Here is a 5,984-nt window from a genome sequence, read left to right on the forward strand (position 1 = left end):
AATGAATGGAAACTTTGACATAGCACAGCTCGCAAACCTTATCCTAATAGAAAAGGTGTGGTATGGAAATCTTGCATAGGTTTTACTGAATTGAAAAATTAAGAATACTTTGTCTCCATGTAAGTTTATTTCACTATGAGCCCAGTGCAGCCACCTCCCCTTCTAAGAAATAAGCTATAATCTTTTGTGAATTTTTATGTGCCTGTCCTCATATTTCAGTGCTGAACATTATTTCCTCACATCACTATTTGCTTACTTGTCAGCTCTGGAAACATCATCTGCTGTCTCCAGCTGAGCTACATAGCAAAGAGTCAGCATGGAAGCAGTGGTCATATTTGTTAGCTTTGATTTATCTATGTCCTCAGGTTGTGTTTTTGTCAAATGACAGCCCTGTAGTTCATCAAGCCAATGTCAGAACAAGCAATGTTCAGAGACTTCAGGAATGCTTAGTGCATTTGACAAAATCAGTATAGAAGGAACAATAATAAGGCATTTTGTTATCTAATTTTTTTAGGACACATAATATCATAGAATCAACTAGGTTGGAAAAGACCTTTAAGATTGTCAAGTCCAACCATTACCCCAGGACTGCCAAGTCCACCACTAAACTGTATCACTAAGGGCTCATGGAACATACTGGTGGTGCCACATAAGGGTGGTGAGACCATGTCAGCTGTAAAGTAGCCTGCCCTGATATCCCTTAAACTTTTTTCTATCAGGTCTTGCTCGTTTTTTATCTAATAAAAGAGATTCTGTCAATCAATCATGTCATGGCAAACTCTCCCATATCAAAATAATATTTATTTTTTCTTTTTTAATGCCTTTATTATCTGTTACGTTAACAAGTTCATGCTGAATTTCTTTACCTTTCTTCTTTTCATTCCATATATTTCAGTCTTTAACCCCTTCCTCAGTTAGACTGAGCTCAGCTTGACGCATATCTATGTAGTACAGACTGCAGTGCATGGAGATGATTTTGAACTTGGTAATAGTGGTTCTGCCCTCAAGCACAGTCAGAGCAGGGCAGAGCTCACTGTAGCTTCACTGCCCAACCATTCACTCAGCTCTTAAGGTGGGTTTTGCTGCGTTCTCTCAGCTTTGTTACCATGACTGATAACAGTCTAAAATTGTCCTTCCCCCTATTTTACTGTTAAAAAACAGAATTGATACTCAGGTTGAACCAATATACTAGAAAACTGTTAGCAGCTTTACTGATGCAGAAAGAATTGATAGAATCATAGAATAGTTAGGGTTGGAAAATAATTGATACTTTACATGTTTTTTAATGTCTGTAATTGCAAAAATGTATTGTACTAAAATGAATACAAATTCAAAGACAAAGCATTTTTGATGACACTGCTTACTTTCTTGGAGATATTCCATGGAAGCAGCTACTGCTGTTTCCAAGAAGCAACTGTTCTGAGCCTGTGCCTCTTTCCAGGTTTTCACGTGTATTCCCAGTCAACACAGGGCACGCATTTCGCAAACAGCAAAATGGTATGTCAAGAATTATTACCTTTAAACAATTTCAGATACTTGAGGAAATGTCACCATTTTGGTCAAGAACTCTGAGAACTAGTTTACACCACAGTTTTCCAGATACGTTAGTAAACACAATGCATCCCATTAGTACCTTTAAAAATCCATCACAAAAAAGGATGAAAGGTATCACTGAGTGGCAACAAGCTATTAGTGTAACAAGGCCAAATGTTTTAAAAAAATGAGGTTCCCAAGTTTATATTTAGTATTGGAAACTAGTAGCCTGATTTCCACTGCAACTAACTTTTTAATCAACTTTTTAAAATTTAATGGCGGCTACCGCGTTCTGAAAAAAATCTCTGTGATCCTTATTTAATTGGTTAAATATGCACTCATATTTAGCACAGTTAACAGCCTCATTTTAATTATTGCCATTTTTCAAAATCTTGGCTCAGTTCTTTTCCATCATTAACTTTTATGACTCTATCTATATCAAACACCAACAAATATGTAACTTAAGAGTCTCTCTCTTTTAACTCTGTTCATGATATCATGAGTTTTTCACTGTTGAATTTATGCCTGTGCTTGTGAAATACAATGTACATGTTGCCTCCCTACATCACTTGGAAATCATTCTTTGGCTGACATAGCTAACTGTAAGCCAATGGTAAAAAAATGTTTAAATATTCATAAGATTTATCATGGCTAGTGACAGAATAATAGATTAATAGATTCCCACTGCAAATATGAGGATAGTCACTACTTTCTACCTGTAAAGTGTCAACATTCATTAACAACATTAAGTGCTTTATGAAGCTCTTTGCATGGCCATCATATTGCCAGAATTATAACATAAAGTTCAAAGAGAGTTTGATGAGTTCTGCTGCCATTCATCCATTCATTAAAATGCCTTCTATTCCTTATAATCCTTTTCTTGCTACAGAATATCACAAATTATTAAGCATATTCTAATAAAGTGCAACATAATGATTGGTTGTCTTAATAAAAAGCCCCACTGTCGGGAATTTTTTAACGAGTATTTTGGGAGAAAAGCCAGTAAAGGGCAAAATAGGACCTGGCAAGGTGTGACTGACAATAGAGGTGACTATTCCTCGTGCTGAAGAAAGTTGGAATGATCCATGAGCAGCTTCTTACAATGTTGAAATCTACGTCCTTGGGTATGATTCTCCTTAAATTCGTTCCACCACTTATTCCAGCCCCTTTGGCATAGTTAAGAGGAAGTTATTTTAAACATTAAGTAATACTTTGGAGTGTTTAATAGAAACAGTGCTTTATATAGGTGGCTGCATCAAAAGGAGCGTGACCAGCAGATCGAGCTCTACTCTGCTCTCGTGAGACCTCACCTGGAGTATTGTGTGCAGTTCTGGTGTCCTCAACACAAAAAGGACATGGAACTGTTGGAACAAGTCCAGAGGAGAGCCACGAGGATGATCAGGGACTGGAGTACCTCCTGTACGAAGATAGGCTGAGAAAGTTGGGGCTGTTCAGCCTGGAGAAGAGAAGGCTGTGTGGAGACCTCATAGCAGCCTTCCAGTATCTGAAGGGGCCCTATAAGGATGCTGGGGAGGGACTCTTCATTAGGGACTGTAGTGACAGGACAAGGGGTAACGGGTTAAAACTTAAACAGGGGAAGTTTAGATTGGATATAAGGAGGAAGTTTTTACTGTGAGGGTGGTGAAACACTGGAATGGGTTCAAGGCCAGGTTGGATGAAGTCTTGAGTGACATGGTTTAGTGTGAGGTATCCCTGCCCATGGCAGAGGGTTTGGAACTTGATGATCTTAAGGTCCCTTCCAACCCTAACTATTCTATGATTCTATAGGCAGAGTTCTTGGGAGCAGGCTGACTAACTTGGGGTTAGCAGATAGTTTAGGAGAATAATATTGTCACACTAAATTAGATACCTCCATAAAAACTGATATTTTCTACCACTTCTGGTCATTGTGGAAAAATAAGTCTGTTTTAATGGTTTTTTTGTGTTATAAAAGTATGGATTTTTGACTGAGGTGTGATGAGGCTAATTTAATTTGACTAAAGATTTTAAGGGAAAGAATCTTTCAAAGAAAGAATATATCCAATTGCAGAGCAGTTGCTCTGACAGAACCCCCAGATTTATTATGATTGCATGCATTTTTGCATGTACTGGTAGCCCTATAAACATCATTAATTGGAGAAATTATGGAATCTATATGAAAAGGGATAGTATCCATTAGGCATTCTAATTTCCATTGATAAACTGTTTTGGGTGCCTTTGAAAATCTTGCTTTTTGTCTTCCTCTCTGTTTATGCATTCCTTGACATAATCATGCATCTAATAAAAACATAAAATTGCAATACTGGGCCTGAGTATTTCAGTGTCATAACAGTATAATAATCTGTAGTTTTCTGCATAATTGTCAGCCATTGACACTAGACACAGTTCTTATTTTAGAAACAACATTCCTGAAATCTTTGGTGTAGGTTTTAGAGGGATTTTTTGTCTTTTTGATTTTCAAAAGCCCGTTAGTGTTAGAATCAAAATACCTTCTGATGTTGCAATGAGGGGCTTCACCTTTCAGAGTAATGTTTAATCTTAGGTATAAATGTACTCAAACAGAAAAGTTTTTCTTTAAGAACTCTTTAGTTTTAGTCTAAGAAGTAGCCACTGTGTATTTTCATTGTTCTCTTAATTCATTTCTGCTTAACATAGTTCTGCAGCATTTCTGAAGTGTAAGATGGAAAAGGAACTATTGAAATCCTTAGGACCACAGTCCTGCCTGCTATCATGAGCAACTGTTTTCTTATGGTAGTCATCAATCTATTGAACTAAGCTCTAAAAATGTTTGGGTTTGGCCCCTTAGATACTACCATTCCTCTGCTAATGGTCATAGATTGACACGTAATTTCCAGTCTTCAGCCTTGATGTACTTTTGACTGCTTTATTTTGGGCCTGTAACAACATAATCCTTAAACTTGTATGGCATTTTTTTCTGCCTGTGGATTTACAGGGATTCAGCCATAGCCTTCAGACTTTTCTAGGATAGAAGTATCAGGCTGCTTTTTATCCTCCTGGACAAAACCCTTTTTGTTTCTGTATTGATTTGAATAGTCCTTTCATTCCCATCTATTTTCAGTCCATGTTTTCTGCATGTGAGTAACAAGAAGTGCTTAGAATGTTCTACATGTACTCTCAGCTGAAATTATTTTCACAGGAAAAGTAATAGGCAATTGCTGTTACATTCTAATAAGTAACATGTAATACGTCCCTATCACTAGTACAAATGTTTTCATTGATAGAGCTTAAGATAGCAGCTGCTTTCCACTTATATCACAGCTCAGTATTCAGTTATCCTGCCCATAACAATATATATAAATCCTTCCTTTCCTTTTTTTTTTTCCCCAATGTAAAATTTTCTAGCTTAAAGCAGAGGTTACTCCTATCTGTTCTTAAGTGAATGACCTTTCCCTTTTTACTATAGAAATTCATGCTATTCCTAATGTCCTAGTTCTTGAGATAATTTGGTCCCTTCCTGGTGACCTTCTAACCTCTTCTGTGTTGACTGTAGGCTAGATCCACAGAAAGATACAGCAGGATTCAGTCAAAATTTTAGATTTGCTGGTTTTGCTGAGTACCTCACTCTCTCTGATGGCATTGTCATTATATCACCAAAAAAGTACCATAACAATTCTGTTTCTACATGTGCCCCAAGTTTTGAAGGTGAGAATTGAGGCTGATGTCAATTTAATTTTCAGACCAACCTTAACAACATCCTTCTATGAACTCCTTTCTTCCTATCCTTCCTTTGCTTTCTTTTTTTACAGCACTTATACCTTCCGTCTGGACTTCTGGCAGTTCTCCCTTAACCCTTCCAAGATTTAACATTTTTGCTGATCTGCTCCTTTTTCTTATTCATTGTTTATGTTCTGTTTCTTTTAGTGGCATTTTCTGACATAGTCACTTATCGAATTAGGTTTGGAGTTCTTCCTGTCAGGTTTTTTACTGTTGTTTAACATGGAAATTCTGAAATGGTATTGCAGTAAAGAAGTTATATTCTTCTTCCATGTACTTATCATGATCCTCTTTTTTTTTTTTTTTTCTTTCCCAAGAACAGTTCTCTTTTCATAAATGGTTGTTAGTGGCTGAACTATTCTCAGTTTCCTAGAAATACTAATAATCTACTTATTTTCCTTCCCTTGTCAGATCTTTACCCTCAGCCTTTGGAATAAAAGTACTCTGAAATTCCACTGGAAGAATCACTGAGAATAACACCACTTTCTTGAAAGTTTTCTCTAAACTGGCACAATCTAGATCTCTTCCAGTAAGAAACCAGCAGAATCATTGTTTTCCAGTGCAACTAAAAATTAACAGAGTGTTTTTCAGGCTTCCTCAGGTTTGTATTTCATATCCTTACTTTTAGCAAACATATCCTTCTGTTCACTGGATACACTTTGATAAGAAAATGTACTGACTTTGGTGGCTTTATAAGTATTTCTTGTTAAGATGCT

This window comes from Pezoporus wallicus, unplaced genomic scaffold (genome assembly GCF_028554395.1).
Source record: "Pezoporus wallicus isolate ANWC-B61680 ecotype Strahan unplaced genomic scaffold, APGP_CSIRO_Pwel_v1 contig_6464, whole genome shotgun sequence".
Lineage (NCBI taxonomy): Eukaryota > Metazoa > Chordata > Aves > Psittaciformes > Psittacidae > Pezoporus > Pezoporus wallicus.